The sequence below is a fragment of the Sus scrofa genome, chromosome 4, assembly GCF_000003025.6.
Source record: "Sus scrofa isolate TJ Tabasco breed Duroc chromosome 4, Sscrofa11.1, whole genome shotgun sequence".
Classification (NCBI taxonomy): domain Eukaryota; kingdom Metazoa; phylum Chordata; class Mammalia; order Artiodactyla; family Suidae; genus Sus; species Sus scrofa.
In genome coordinates, this window is record NC_010446.5 from 59,189,080 (window position 1) to 59,206,833 (window position 17,754).

Here is a 17,754-nt window from a genome sequence, read left to right on the forward strand (position 1 = left end):
GGATATTAAATCTGGTTGCCAGTGCTATACAGTAGAATCTTGCTGTTTATCTAGTTTATGTAGAGTAGTTTGTACCTGTTAATCCCAAACACCTAATTTATCCCTCCCCTTCCCTCCTTTCCCCTTTGGTAATCATAAGTTTTTTTTCTATGAGTCTGTTTTTGTTTCATAAACAAGTTCATTTGTGTCGTATTTTAGGTTCCACACATAAGTGATATCATATGATATTCACCTTCCTCGACTTACTTCGCTTAGTATGATAAGCTCCAGGTCTGCCTACATGGCTGCAAATGACATTATTTCATTCTTTATTATAGCTCAGTAGTATTCGATTGGGTATATGTAACACATATTCTTTATCCACTCATCTATTGAACATTTATGTTGCTTCCATATTTTGGCTCCTATAAATAGTGCTGTTGTGAACAAGGGGGTGCAAATATCTATTTGAATTAGAGCTTTCTCTGGTGGGCAACAACTCTTACCCAGTAAGGAACATTTCCAAGTATCACGATAGCCACAAACCTTACAGATCTGACATGTTGTTTCAGTGGGGAAATACCATTCAACCAGAGACGATTTTGCTAGTAAATAAAAGAAGATGCGAAAGCAGCTAGACATAAAAAGCTGCCTACTGTATGATTTCATAAGAAATGTCCAAAACAGGCAAATCAATAGAGACAGATAATAGATTAGTAATTGACAAGGGATGAGGAGAGGGGAAAATTGAGACTGACTACTAATTGCAGGATTTCTCTTTGGGGTTGATGGAAGTGTTCTGGAATTAGATGTAGTGATTGTTGTACAATGCATTGAATATGCTAAAAAAAATACCCAATTGTATAAAATAGTGAGGTTTATATTATGTGAATTATATCTCAATAAAACTATTAAATTAAACTCTCTCTAGACTTCTCCCTACAGGATACATTTCTTCAGCATCTTCACCATTTCTTATGAACAAATGTTGAACAGTTATTGAAATAAAATTGGCATGGGAGTTCCAGTGGTGGCAGAGCAGAAACAAATCTGACAAGGAACCATAAGATTTCAGGTTTGAACCCTGGCCTCGCTCAGTGAATTAAGGATCCCATGTTGCCATGAGCTGTGGTGTAGGTCACAGACACGGCTCTGATCTGATGTTGCTGTGGCTATGGTGTAGGCTGGCGGCTATAGCTCTGATTCGACCCCTAGCCTGGGAATCTCCATATGCCGCGAGTGTGGCCCTAAAAAGCAAAAACAACAACGACAACAAAAATTGTCTGATTAAATTTTCTCTGTGCCCACATGTCTCCCCCCCCAAGTTTTCTCCACTATTATTATCTGGAGACCCACCCGGTGCAAGCAAGTCTAAGGTGACAGACACTGTAACCAAATGGAGCCTGTGTGCAGAAGGAGCAGAAAACCAAACACTTAGCTGGCTTGCAGCAAAGTAATTTTACTGTAGGGCGTCAGTAAAGCAAGGGAGTGGGAGATAAGCCTTAGATCCATTCCAACTTTGTCTTTGAGTTAACTAGTATTTTTTGGGAGGAAGAACAAAGATGCTGTTCACTAAACAATATCTTGTGGGTTTTGGAGGCTTTTTTAGCACCATACCTGAGGCATATGGGAGGTTCCCAGGCTAAAGGGTGAATCAGAGCTGCAGCTACTGGTCTATGTCACAACCACAGCAACGCCAGATCTGAGCCACATCTGTGACCTACACCACAGCTTGTGGCAATGCCAGATCCTCAACCCACTGAGCGAGGCCAGGGATCGAACCAGCATTCTCACAGACACAATGTCAGGTTCTTATCCCACTGAGTTCACATGGGAATTCCCTTGCAATATTTCTTAATCATAGTTTTGGGTGTCAGGATATCTCTGGTTTACGATTCTCGGGCCAGGTGGTTCATGCTGGGGATCTGTTAGCTCATCTTGCCTTGTAGAAACAACCTGAGTTTGTATATCAATGATGATATTGATAATAGCAATTTTAGTGCATTAACGATCTTACCAACAACAGCAATTTTAGTCATCTGACTCTGGTTGATTAGTTCAGTTAGCACAGTTTGAGGTCAGAAAGAACAAGAAAGGGAATCAAGTTTTGGATAGAGAGGTTAATCATAAACTCAGTAAGGAAACTTAGTTTTAGGGGAAGTGGATTTCAAACTAACTGTTGAACAACTAGTAACTTGATGCATTTAATTATCATCTTCTTAACCCATGTGTGGCATCTATTGTATTTTGAGAAATGCCTTTGTCTCAGTTCTAAATTAATCCCTCTCAGTTCCTGTTGTAGCTCAGAGATAACGAACCCGAATATTATCTATGGGGACACATGTTCAATCCCTGGCCTTGCTCAGTGGGTTAAGGATCTGGTGTTGCCAAGAGCTGTGGTGAAAGTCACAGATGCGGCTCGGATCCCTGGTTGCTGTAGCTGTGGTATAGACTGACAGCAGCAGCTCTGATTTAACCCCTAACCTGGGAACCTGCATATGTTGTAGGTGCAGGCCCCAAAAGCAAAAATTAATTAATTAATTCCTCTCAAACTGAGACATTCTTCTCACCCTCCCCCAAAATTACAGTTTCTGAAGTGCAGAGAGCACATTCTTCTTTGCACATTATGATATCTAGAATTGTTTTCCAAAAATGAGGTTTCACTGAATAATTATTAAATATATATTATATATCATTTATATAGATATATATATTTTTGCAGCTAACCACCAGATCTACAAATCTAACTTATGAATGCTGCATTTGTATCTGCTCCAACCTCTGATTCTCTACATATTTTGTCAAAGTGGCTATAAATTTGGTATTATTTTCTTTATGTTTTCCTAAAACATAGCCAGAACATACCAATTGCTTTTGCATTTTAAATAAATATATAATACCATACATTCCTCTACTGTATTCCTAAGGAGTCAGAAAACCCAGCATATTGTGAGAAATGGCTCTAACACAATCACTACTCTGCTTGCATCCAATCTAATCTGATCTCTTCATTTGATTTCTGCTTAAGAGGTTTTGCCAGGCAAAGAGTGGTTATTCAAAAAGGGTTTATGCCATTACCCCCGAGTGAACTGTTCCTGCCAAATCTCTAGGAAAGTTTCCTCAAATGCTTTTCTCAAGCAAATGTTTTTTATCCAAGACCCTTTCGATGCAAACATGTTTTTGTTAGAAAATGTCTAGCTCAAGATTATAATGTGTTGGTTGGATAAAAGCCAGGATAATTAGGAGTTAACTAGTCAAGAGGTTTTCAGAAATGCAAATGCCCCATTTGAGATAAAAGAGATGTCTAGCCTGCTTTTATTACAGCTTCAAACCAAGAAAAAAAGCCAAACATGAAAACTGATTTTGATGAATGCCACCCTCAATATTACAAAAGTGGATAGCAGAAGCCATGCGCCTCCATTACAGAATCGGTTTGGAAATCAGATTTAGGTGAAGAGTCATCATTTATTGAATAATCAATTTAGTCATTCAACAAACTATCAAGAAGTAAGCATTATGCTAGGTTCTGGGCTGGCAAAAATAATTACTAAACTGTCTCATCTTCAAAGGCTCTCAACTTAGTAGTGAAAGAAAGACATGAAAAAAATTATGTGTTAAAAATATGACAATGGAATTTTCTATAACAGGATTCGTTGGGAGCATCCTTTGAGTCTATCTGTGGTGGAGGTGGTAGTTTGTCAGTAAAGGCTTAATGGACGGAGTGGGGCTTGACTTGAAGATCGCTGTTTTGACAAGAACAGAGCCTAGTGAAAGTGCAGTAAGGAGTGCCAGGATGGCAAATGAATTGCTAGGACTGGAAGAATATATGGTGTGAGACTGGCACCAGCAAAGGTGATCCTGGAAAGACGTATTTACTTATTCATTCAACAAACATTGAATGCCTACCATGTGTCCTGGAAAAGTACTTGTTCTCACTGACCTACAGTTTAGAAGTAGGATATATATATATAAAGCACAAAGCTAAGCACAATATAAAGATATACATGGTATATTGTGAACACACCCCTTACGTTAGAGAAAACTTCCTGGAAATTAATTCAGAAAGAATAAGTAAGGTAAACATGAAAGGAAATGGCATCTCCTAAAGATGGGGAAGTACAAATACAGGGTAGACCTTAACCAGAAACAGTGTGGTGAAAGCATTAGGACCAGAAGTGATGAGTGACCGAAGAATAGAAAGTTTGTATAAAATGACTGGAAGGCTATCATGGCTAGGGTGTTTGGGCCATTAGATAAGAAATGGGGAGCCTTTGAAGGATTCTTACACATGAAGATCTTTGTCCAATATCTGCACTCTTGCAATTTCCTTATTTGAATTTAGTTCATCTCAGTTGCTTTCTCCAGAGTGATTATCATTAAACTCCTATAGTAAAACAGCATCTTTGTGTTTGTTTTCCAACATAGCTAGAGGTGAAAAGTGAGGGTGATGGCTTTACATTCTGTAATTAGGCTTGAATTTTTTAAAAAAAAAAGAGTTCCCACTGTGGCTCAGCAGGTTAAGAACTTGACATAGTGTCCATGAGGATGTGGGTTCAATCCCTGGCCTCTCACCCAGTGAGTTAAGGATCCAGCATTGGCTCAAGCTGTGGTGTAGGTCACAAGTCACAATATATGTCCCAGATATGGCTCAGATTCAGCATTGTTGTGGCTGTGGCTTAGGCTGGCAGCTGAAGCAGATTTGACCCCTAGCCTAGGAACTTCCATATGCCACAGGTGTGGCCCTAAAGAGAAAGGAAAAAAAAATGTAATGGACTGGACAAACACACAGGAATAGAAAAAGGAAGTAAGCATGCAGACCCCCTGGAGCAGAGTGACCAGCATAACTGTGGGGCTCCCACACTTTCCCATATAGGAAAGGAGAAGCTATAGCAAGGCTTAGTTACTCAGTTTTAGTGACAGAAGCCAGAGTTTATATGTAAGAAACTTAATGATCTACAAACTCTTGAGCTGGGTTAATACAGGGCAAGAAATGTCTTAGTTTATTTTTTTTTCTGAAAAACTTTACAGAATATTTTGAATTTTTCATGTCACTCCTAATGTGTAATTAGTGACACAGCAGTGTAAAATGAGTCTTTTCATACAGTTTTCTAAGGATAATTATAGGTAATTGAAGAGAAATAAGTATCCCTCCTACTTCAAGGTAGTGAGCACATATATCATACCATCATTTATGATTCATATGATACTCATACCCACAGCATAATAAGATCAAAATGTATGTCTTTCACACCAACTGGCACAGTATACTAAGCAATTAAAATGAAAACAGCTCCCAGCAAAAACGTCCAATGTTTGCAAAGAAAAATGAATTTTTAGAGCCTGCTGGAAGACAGTTCTCCAAAAGTTTCTCATATTTCTGTACATCATGGGAAGCAAAGCATTGGCTGCCCTTCTTTTCAAGTGACTAACTACCCTTTGCTTCAGACTATTTTTTCAAGGATGTTTGTATAACCAATAGCCTTAGAAAAAGCTTGCTTCCCTTCAGAGCAAAAGGCCCATTAGACTGCCCAGTATAAAAATTCAGGTTCCATAAACTCAGGGTTCCTCTCTGAGTCTCCAGTTAACACATATTGCAAACACAGGCATTCGTCTGTGCCCATTCACATGGCACCATGGAACTAGGGTCCAAGGAAAACTGGTGCAAATATGCCAGTGCTCATATTGCTCATTGTGCCAAGAGTAATAAAGGTCTTTGTCTCTGACCTAGGAATCCATGTCTTCTGCTAGCCTATATGATACGTCCACAGGCTACTCTCCTATCCTCCAAGTAGAATAAAATTGCAGACTCTTCACAAGTTCAGGAGAGTCAAATGGTCAAGAGAATCTGTGACTGTTTTGAATACATTTTATTTAATTATTTGGCTGCATTGTGAGCACATGGAAATTCCTGGTCTAAGGATCAAACTTGCACCACAGCAGTAAGCACAGCCACAGTCATTACAATGCTGGAGCTTTAATCCACTGGGCCACTACAGTACTCCTTGGATGACATTTTAATTGGGGCTGGTCCCTTAATCTGACAACATATCAATAATGGTATCAAAATGTATCATATATATGTCCTAAAGAAAATGGGTCTATAGTATTTGAGACTCCCAATTCTATGAGAATATACTAGAAAACTGATGCGAAAAATATTTCTCTAGAATGACAATAATTTGCTCTGATTCAGGGCAATTCAGAAAAGACACCTACTCCTTTAGCACATTTCATGAAAGTTACTAGAATAGAATTTACAAGGAGGTTCAGAAGTTTGGGTCCATTACTTCTCCTCCACTTCCAGCTCTACAGCTATAAACAAGTTACATATTCTTTTCAACTTCAATTTTCTCTATGTGTGTGTGTACATATATGTGTGTACACACATATGTATATGCTTACATAAACACATAAGTGTCACTTACACAGGGATGGCACTTAAGCCCATAGAATCTGTGACATTATCAGTTTCATTAATTAATATAAATCATACCTACAAGAGTTTGAATTCAATATCAGGAGATCCATCAGTCAACAAAGTAAGCATTCAGTTTCAACTGATAATAGTTAGGATCTGTGCATTTCCTAGAATTCACCTAAATATGTATCAGATTTCTCGTTGTGCTCATTCCATTGCTACTTAAAAAATAATCTAACATTTATTTAATACACATTTAGCAGCTGAGAAAAAATATGACATAGAGCTCTGCTATCAACTATTTATCAGGTAGAAGCAAATAATCACAATATAATGTGACAATTTTAATCCATCTGCATCTCCATTAGCATAAGGCTGGGATATAAATAAATAAATAATTTTCAAAGATAAAACATGATGGTTAATTGATAGAACAGAGTCAGGTACAGACTGGCCTTGAAGCAAAGAAAGAACTAACTAGCCCTGACTGGAGTAACACCTGAGAGATGACAGATCTGGAGAATTCCAAACATTATGCTCTTTTAATTAGAAGAAAATCCAAGTCAACCTCTCACCCCTCCACATATGGAGTAAACTCAGAATCTTTTTCAACTACTCAGAAAGTCAATATATAATGGGAAGGGCCATCTCTTCATTGTCTCCAAAAGCACTTAATAAGAGAAATAATTATGGTAAATTCTCCTTCAATTTCAAGACATGCCTTACACTTGTTCTTGATCACAGTTATTCCTTCTGTCTCAAGAACATTGGTCCATCATTCATTTTCTGTCTCTTTGGTGCACAGGCTCTTAACCTAGAAATAATTAGCTTTTTAGGACACCATTAATTCCCTCATATGGCATGCAAACTTTGGTAAGTACACCTGATATATATTATACTGAAAGTGAAGAGATTTCATTAGGTAATCAAAGAGTCTGCGTCACATACACCAGAAAAAAAGCTAAGAAAGAGAGTTCTGGTATGTGCTTAACTTCTCCCTCTCTTCTGACTCTTTCTTATCAGCACATGTTATAAGAACCCTTCACAACCCTCCTCTATTTATCACTCTTTTCTCCTCCTTACTTTAATGCCAAGCTTTTGGAAAATTACTAAGTGCTCACTGCCTTTATTTATTATTTGCAGTCCAGCCCACTACTTTCAGGCCTTGAAAACCAAAGCTACTACTCTAAATTGCTCTTGCTAAATTTTCATGTGATTTAAGTGACTCTTCAAAAAAAGAGAAAATATTTATGCAGTCTTATCTTACTTAATAACTACATGTGACGTTGTTTACTGCCCTCTTCTTTTTTTAGACATTGTGCTGCTTTGACTTTCAAACAACCTCAATTATGTTACCCTCCTACCTTTGTGAATGCTTTCCTTCCAAAGATATTTTTGTTATTGATAGATCCATCCTTGGCTCCATTCAATAATTCTTTCCAAATAAACTTCTGCAAACCCTTCTCATTGCTTTAATTATTTGTATTTCTGATTGTAGCTTAGTGAGACTTATCCCATATTGCAAAAGAAGTCCAATGCCTACATAAGATTTCTGTTAATTCTTAGGGAGCTGGGTTTTCCTGGGAATGCTTGGCTTCTGATTGGTAGAACTTAATCTCATCTGTATTTCATATTCTTCAGTTGTTTTAACCTCACCTCTTAAGATGTAAAACTTAGCCGTTTTTTTCCTTTATTTCCCTTTAAGTATTCACAAGAGCATGCATGAGCAACAGTCTTATCTGAAGGTAACAAGTAAGTAATGTGTGTATATGTGTGTTCTGTGTGTATGTGTGTGCGTGTGTGCACACGCATGTGCATGTGAGTGTGTGACACAGTAGGGGGGTGAGACAATATGACTATATTTCAGTATGTCTCAATGGTCACTTTTCTGTTCAACCCTTCACCATAATCCTCAGAGCATGCTCATACCCTCAGTACTCTCTCTCCCCATCTGTCTACTTTTCTGTTTTCAAGCCATCTCACTATATGAGGCAGAACAATTTAACTTTACACTTCAGTCAGTTCTGGATTTTAATTTTCCTAGTTGAAGCTCATTTTAACTCTCATTAAAAGAGAACTAGAATGTATAGGAATGAGTCTAATAAAAATCTGCAAAAGAAAATATAAAAATTGAAATTATGTAGTCAATGGTAGGTTAGATACAGCAAAAGAGAAAATTGGTAAACTGGAAGATAAATCAATGGAAAATATCCAGACTGAAGCATGAAGAGAAAACAGAAAAATACAGACATAGGCATAGTGTTATAAAGAAGATATTGAAAGGAGCCACGTATCAAGTGGTAAGATCCTAGAAAATAGAGCATTTTCAAGGAGCTCCAAAATAATTTCTCATGAAACAGAATCAAGTTGAGGAATCTCAACCAGAATCACTTGGTAAATTCTCAAGAAAATGCTTCTTAAGCTCTTACATCATATAGAATAAAGCATGTAGCTAACAAATAAGGAAAATAGGCTTATGGGTGAAAATTATAATTATTTGCAATTAAATTTTTAATTTCAATATATACTAAATGCCTTATAATCTTATGTAGTTACTTCCTGTTATTCATGGTAGTTATGTCCTATAAAGTCATTATAAAATCTGAATTAGCAAATACTGGATCATTTTCCCTAGTGGAAAGACAGAATTAGGTTCCTGAGAGCCTCTAGTCACAGCATTTTAATCAACCTATCAATACAGAACCTTGTTTTATGTGTGGTTTATGTTTAAAGATATTTAATATATATCATTGATTCATTACCATTGAGCTCATAATCAGCATCATTATAACTAATGCCTGAGTGAAGCCAATCTAACACACTTACTTTCTCCGCAAGGCACAATATAGTTTCTTGTGTTTCAGAATACTGTACCAAACATTTACACTATTCTTGAGACACATTTTAAATAGCAAAATCACCAACAAAAAAGACAAAGTTGCAGAAAATGTGGCACTAAATATGCCATGAAGAGGACACTTGTTTACAGACCGATCTGAAATAAGAAGGCAATGACCTTGCCAACTGGGAATGTGCACATCCAATGACTCTAATTTTTTGCTGCTCTGCATATGTGCATATTTGTGAATGATTTATAAAGCGCCGTGAGAATTGATTTGGGGTTACAAGTAAATTTTAGCAAGTAAGTGAATTCACAAACATAGAATCTGTCAATAATGATCGAAGATGTGTGTGAGTAAATACATAATATACATAATTTACATTTATATAATTTATCCTTAAATTATTATAATTTATTATGTGTATTATAATGAGACATGTAGAGATCGTGACTCACTTTCCTAAACAAAAGAAGAAACTTCAACAAAGGCAATCTCTCCCTTGCCTCCATCTCAGGACTTCCAATGCTCTAAGCCCTGATTTTCTTTGTTTCTGTAGAACTCATTATCTTTTAACAAACTCCATTTGTTTATCTATTTATTAACTCACTCAGCCATTCATTCATTTATTTATTGTGTTTGTTATTCTTTTTCTGTCTGCTTCTGCTATGCTATAAATATCACAAAACCAGGGACTTTTGTTTTGTTCATCCACGGATCCCAAGTGTACAATTAAACAGAAGAAAATTAGGTTTAATGTGTTTCTTCTACTCACCTTTTACTAAAGTTTGAGGGTTATGGTAATTCGTGCAGAACATATTAGATAGGAGTTGTAAAGATGTGGGAAGAGCAATAAAGTAGAGACCCCTGTCTAACTTCCTTACGAAATTCTTATCTTGGTAATCTCATTACTTGCAATCTTGCTTACCTTTAGTAAAGAATAGAATATTTACCTCTGTGCACATCACAGGGTTACCAGTTACCAAATATTAACAAACAAGAGCATACAGCCTCGGAACACTCCTAGTAAGCACAAAGTCTTCTTAGTAGGTACTCAAAAAACAACTATTCAATAAATGATATTAAATTAGAAATTCTTGGACTTTTCCATTTTAGGCTCAACACAAGTACCTTTTTCTCATATGTCCTTCCCTACTTTTACCTTACTGTCAATTTTCAAGTAACATATGTTTTAGTCATCTATTGTGATTCTGCCTAATTCTACATGAGTCTAACAATTGCCAATATTATGCTTAAAAAATAGTCAAAATCAAGGAAATAAGCTAATAAAGATACAAAGGTAACAAAGATTCAAATCGTCTGAAAAAAAGAATTACTCTGGGTAAAAAAATAAGATATACAGGAATGTATTGATTCACTTTAACTAGTATATTAGTTCCTTTGATCAACACATCAGAATAATTCAAAACATACATTTTATACATAATCTTCTATAACACAAAGGTGGATGCATAGTGAAAAAAATGAAATCCTTTTATGGAATCAGGGACACTACTCTTAATTTCTCTCCTTTTATGATAGGATTGTTTTTCTCATGAGATTTTGGCAGGCCCTTGAAATTGGTGTCACTTTTGATTAATTCTTTTTGTACTCTGATGACAGCTAATGGAATGATTTGAAAGCTATTTGCTTTACAAAAAAAGATCCAATATAGCTGCCTTTTGTGCCCATTCTTAAAGCTTTTACTTCTTTTTCTTGAAATAATTAGTAAAAGAGAAGAAAGATTGCTGTAATTACTAAGCATTATAAACTATATCTGGGTGCCTGCCATTCACAGTAGCTGTCATTAAAATTAGATCAGTTGTCTCACTTTAAGGAAATGTTACTTTTTGCTATTTTGATGATATAATCTGAAAAATATCTTGACAGGATACTAATTCTAAAAACAGAATACAGGCCCTTCAGTACATACTTTTTTTTTCCTTATTCAGAAATCTATAAGGTGATTAAAGTTGTGCCTTCAAGTATATCAAATCCTTATGATTGATATTGTTAAAATGGATCAAAGCCATCAATTACTTCATAAAACCAGCAGAGTTCAAGGATTATAATTATAAATCAATTTTAAAGACAGATCAAAAGTAAAAGGTAAGAATATCCTTTCATTCCTGTTCATGTAATCAACTGATCTGCTTTAGGGACAAGACTGAATAAACAGTGTTTAATATACACAATAATTTCAAGTATTTCTTTTTACCTGTTATACTTAACCCTTGGGTACTCCAACAGTTTTCATCAGTCCCTTGTTTGTTGGTATTATACTAAATACTATCACATATAGAATCATTTTTCCTGATTACATAGCAATTTTTTGATATTATCAATATACACGAGTCTTTGTTAACAAAGTGATCAAAATATTGCCATGTGTAAATAACAGAAGTACTTAAAGAGACAAAGGAGAAACAAGTAGCATGAGTGATAAAGCACTAAGTCAAGATATTATAAATGGAAATTCAGACTATTTTTCCAGACACAGAAATACATAACTACATAAATTATATCCTGGAAAGACCAAAGGTCTTAAATTAGCTTAATTAGGCATTCTACAGTGGCAAGAAAATTCAAAAGCTATACAAATATAAATGTTTTTAATTTGTTGAATAATTAAATGGTCTTTAACAGCAAAATTTTATGTTATGCATCTTACATTTCCATGCTGCATAGGGTACATAATTACGGTAACTATGAAAACCAACAATAAAAACATTTGAAATTAATGGTACCTAAAATTATGCTTGGAAATTAATGCTTTCCCTCACACCTGAAACAACAAAGTTGATTCTATTAAATGTGATAAATGAAATGTAAATTAAAATTTTAATAAGGTGCTTGTTAATCCATTTGTTCACGGCTAACTTGAACTCAGTTAAATTAGCTCCTTATTATGAGCACTAAAGATATGATTTCTTCTAAATCTCAAGGGCAAATAAGTGTTAGAGGACCGCTTGTCCCATGATAGCTCCATAAATCGTTATTAAAATTATTCACTACATACTTTTTCTGTGATGCATTTCATTTAGAAAACCAAGTCTATGATGTTAAAGACAGCAAAAGCCTCTAAGAGCAATCACAACACCTTACACAAAGAAAAAATAAAACCACACATGAGCTATTTTGGGATTTTTATCATTACCTTGGTCATTTTATCTCCATGAATTGCAGAAAATAGTTTCTATGTAATTGTAAAATATCACATAGTTTCTGAGGCACAGAATTTCCCTTGGAAAGTTTGGGAAATTTTTAGAATTTCTTAAATGTTCTCTTTAATCTCCAGGATAGGGTTTCTCAACTTTGGGCACTTGCAGACAGATTACCCAGTTAATGCAGTGTGTCAAGTGCAAATATGAATGTAAATTTTAGGTAAACTTTTAAAAATAATTTATCATTAAAAGAAAAAATTAAAAAATTGAAATTCATAATAATAATTGATTCTCCATGACAAGTAGAGAGAAGTTGTTTTTTAGAGTGTTTTACCAAGAAATTTGAGGGTAGATCATTACTAAGACCATCATTAAGTAGAGTCCAACCAGTTGGTTTTACTTCTTACTCTTTATTCCTGACACAGAAAAGCCTATGTCATAATTGTGGATGATCTAAAATATGTGCATGTATGACTGGGTAAATTTGTTATACAACAGAAATTATTACAAACTTGTACATTAACTATACTTCAAAAAAGGTTTAAAAAATAGCAACATGTACTTGGTTCTCCCAGACAAATTGCAATACTCAAATCAAGCATGGACATGAGCTCTTCAACAAAATAAAGCTAGTGTTGTATTTCATGAGATGCCAAGTTAACAATTATTCTGTTCACATATGTGGAAAGTGTATAAATTTCCAGCACTCCTGGAAGTAATGTGCTAAGGACTGCAAAGAAAAAATGCAAATTAAAAAAAAAAAAGTAAGCCACAATTTTCAATGATAGTAACTGAATGCTACTTAAGAACTAATGGTTTTTCAGCGTTTTTACCACATTTGAAAACAGTTATTGGATCTGGAATAGCCCACCCAGTTTTGATAAATAAGAACAAATTTAGAAGATGTGCACATCATTTCAAAAGTTATTACAAAGCTAGAGTAATCAGCAGTATACTAGCATAAGGATAAATATATAGATCAATCAAATAAGACTGAGTCCAGAGCTAGGAATTCCCTTGTGAGGCAGTGGGCTAAGTATCTGGCATTTTCACTGCTGTATCTTGGGCCACTGATGTGGCACAGGTTTGATCCCTGGCTCAGGAATTTCCACATGCTGTAAGCACGGCCAAAAAAAAAAAAATGTCCAGAACTAAATCCATATATCTATGATCAACTGATTTTGAATGAGAATGTCAAGACAATTCAATAAGGATAGAATAATTGTTTCAACACATGGTGCTGGGACACTGGAAAAGGAGTTGGACCTTTATCTCATACTATATACAAAAATTAAATCAGAATAGAACATAGATTTAATGTAAAAACTAAACTTATAAAACTCTTAGAAGAAATCATAGATGTAAATATTTATATACAGATTAGGCAATACATTCCTAGAAATAATACCGAAGCACAATGGACAGGAGAAAATACACATAACTTAGATTCCATCAAATTTATGCTTTAAAGGACAAACTTAATGCTTTAAACCACAATTATGCTTTAAAGGACACCATAGTAAAGTTAAATGACAACTCATAGAATGGGATAAAATAAGTACAGTTATATTTCTGACAATTTGTATCTAGAATATATAAGGAAATCTTACAACTTAATAAAAATGCAACCTAATTTAAAAATCAATCACAGGATTTGAATAGATATTTCTCCAAAGAAGCTCTATGATAAATGCATGAAAATTCTTCAATGTCACCAATCATTAGGAAATATACCTTGAAACCACAATGAGATATCACTTCTAGGATGACTGAAATGAAAAAGGAAGATAGTAACAAATGGTGGTGAGGATGAGGAGAAATGGAGACCCTCAGTCATTGTGGGTTGAATTTGCAGCCACTTCAGAAAAACTGAATTTGAAATTGCAGCCACTTCAGAAAACATATGTTTTGCTTTCTCTTGGGTAGATAAGTAGGACTAGAACTGCTGGGTCATATGACAACTCCCTGTTTGCCATTTTAAGAAACTGCCAAAATGTTTTCTGAAGTGGCTGCAGTTTCAAATTCAAATTGCCTCAGTGGTAGTGTGAGTTCGATCCCCAGCCTGAAGCAGTGGGTTAAGGATCCATCATTGCCGTAGCTGTGGCATAGGTTGCAGCTGTGGCTTGGATTCAGTCCCTGGCCCAGGAACTTCCATATGCCTCAGGTACTGCCAAAAAAGAAAAAAAAAAGTGAAATTTATGTGTGAATTATAATCAATAAAGCTGCTACTTAAAAAATTGGTAAATATGATGGAGTTGTGTATAAACCATAATATATTCATCATAAAGCCCCTTTATACTTTATCCAAAATTAAGCACTTTTAGCAGTAGGAACAATTTTTTTCAAATTATCACTTTATTAATGAAGAAAGCAAGGTACAGTAATATAAATTAGTATTATAAATTACTATATACATATAAATTACTAATATAAATTACTATATGGACTATTAATCCATATCACATTAGAATTGTAGAATAAATGAAAAATGCTTTTAGTATAATCTTTTCAGTTTGAGGGGAATGAAAAGAAAATTGTGGCAAATTGAAAGAAATCTGCTTTGCCACAGTAAATTGTGATACAGTAGAGTTGGACAGGAAGGCAGTCAGCAGCTTCAAAATCTACATGAAATGGAAAGAAGTTGAATGGTTTCATCAAGATTCTGAAATCATAGAATTATAATTGCCGAGTATATATAAGAAAAATGACACAAAAGCAATGGGGTCTTACAAAGGCTAGAGTCATATCAAAAACTCATTTCTTCAGATGTTAGCTGATATGATGAAAATAGCTCCCAAATAATTATGGAGAGAGAGGCTATAGTGGCAGACTAATAAAAGTGGAAAGGAATGACCATTAGAACATATTCAGTGATTCAGACAAAAGAAAAAGATAAGGGATTCAAAAATTATACTTACACTCTCTGATGACAACTAAATATATTGAGAGTTTAGGTTATCTGGCATTATATTGTTTTATTAAAAAAAAGGTAATAGATACTTCTCATAGACTTCCCTAAGACTCAAAATTGAAAGTTACTAATGGAAAGATATGCCACTGAAAAAATAAAACTAAGCAAAATAAAAAACAAGCACTTGAAATCAGAAAGAAAAATAACAATATTTTGAGGATGGTATTCTGAGTGTTATTAACAATCTTGATAGCAGAAGCAGATTGGAGAGATTATAAGAAGAGAGAATAAAAAGAAAGATATGCCTGTAAGAGTAAAGCATCATTTTCTGTAGCCAAGCCAATGCAATGAAATGATGCATCTCTGATGACTTTATAAAACTTATGCAGACCAAATGGCAAAATATAGCTAAAATATAGCGATACGGACAATTTCAACTTCTTAATCATCAGCATTTTTATTGGAATTTCTATTGGTTACCAGTAAAGCAATTTAAAATTTTACTTTTGTTGTTCTCCTACTAACAATTTCATCAGCCAGATAAAGAATATAGATAAGACAGGTGGGATGGAAGGTATTTTTGGGGAAGAATTTCTTACCAATAGAGGGGAATTGGGTGGAAAAAATCAAAAATGACTAAAACGTGGGGAGAAGGTTTCCATGTCGTCTCAGAGAAGAGCTTTGAGAGGAATCACAGGACACTGTTTCTAGTGTCAATGAAGACAAAACTGCTTCTCTCATTTTTTTTTAATCTATGTATCATTTCTATTCTTGTTTTGATATCTTTCAAGAATGGAAGCTGGAGGAGTTCCCTTGTGGTGCATCAGGTTAAGCATCTGGCTTGTCCCTGCTGTGGTGTGAGTTTGATCCTTGGCTCAGGAAATTTGCATGCCATGGGCATGACCAATTTTTTTTTTTAATTCTAAAATTTTTTTAAAAAGAGTGGGAGTAGGAAAAAGAATTCTTTTAATAGAAGTCCCATCCATGAATGGGGGGGAGGGTGAGAAATAAGGGAAGAAAGAAAGCTAAATTAATTACATTTATCTAAGATAATTTAAAACCAATAAATTTCTTAATGTGAAAAACAATTATTTATATCTTAAAATAATGGGTATAAAATGCTCAAATAATTGCTGATTGATTCATTTTCAGTAAATTGGCAAAAAAAATTTAACAGTTAAAAATAATCGTAGCTTATGCTAGAATTAATAAGAAGTTGATTGATAAAAATAGACTCAAACACTTTAAAATAGGATGTTACTAAGCACCATATGAATGTTTGAGATATTCATGTGATTCTGAAATTGCATATCTTACCTGATTCCTCCATGCTCAGACTATCTGAGCAATTCATCATTTTTAGTCCAACCTACTTTAATAAGAAAATATAAGCTCCACATTCTCCAACTATCATTCTCATCTTCTTCGCTTCTATTGCTTTTTGCATTTTTCATGCCATGAAATCAAAGGGCCAATGATAAGGAATTGTGTCAAAATACTTCATAATACTTAAAAAGCATTCATATGTTTGCCATCCAAACCATGGTCTGGTAGGATTAATGTACAATGAAATATTAATACTATATGCCTGTTATTAAATGGAAATTTTCTTATAAATAATACACACTTAAACATTTGGAAGAAAGGATTTTTTTCCATTTTCGTTAGGGTTTGAGGTAGCGGAAAAATGAAATAAGAACTATTTAGGAATGTTTATTTTTCATGAGTAGGGTATCCATCTGAGAAATAGAGACATGTAGGATCTGGATCTACGTTAGAACTTGAGTTCTTTCCGTTCAAACCACTGGGATGTGCTGTTGTAATATATTCACTGGCAAAAGATACACCACTGAGCAAATGATGGAATCTATCATATACAGAAAAATTGACTTCCCATCAACTGCATAATATGAAAAGAAAAATTGTAATGAGAAGCAGTGTCAAAATGTGAAATAGTATGAAATATATTCATCATTCACATATGAAAAAGAAAGAGTATCACCTGCCCATTGCAGACACTCAAAAGTAAATGAACAGTGAGTAGAAGGGTGGTAGGGCCTCCAGTTTGCATGATAACGTTTACATTTACTTTGTGCTATATTTATTGCCTATTTTCTAACTTTAATAAGACCTGAAAAAAGGTTTCAATGAGGCCATGAGGTGTAGAGTAGTCTTGGTCAAAAAGCAGTAATTACAATGCAGCCTAGGTCAAAAAGCCACAGGCTATTATAGTTCAAATTACTATTCACCCAATCCTGGCTAAATCTAGTATTACAACTAAAAAGAAGAATCTAAGTATTTATAAATATTTATGTATTTTGTATTGACAGTTCAGAAATTTTTCTTCTTTTTTTTTTTTTTTTTGAGGACAAAAAATAAAAATCTCCAAAACATTTTCACAGAAATGAAGACAGGAACTGACTCTTTATCCATCTTGTCTCA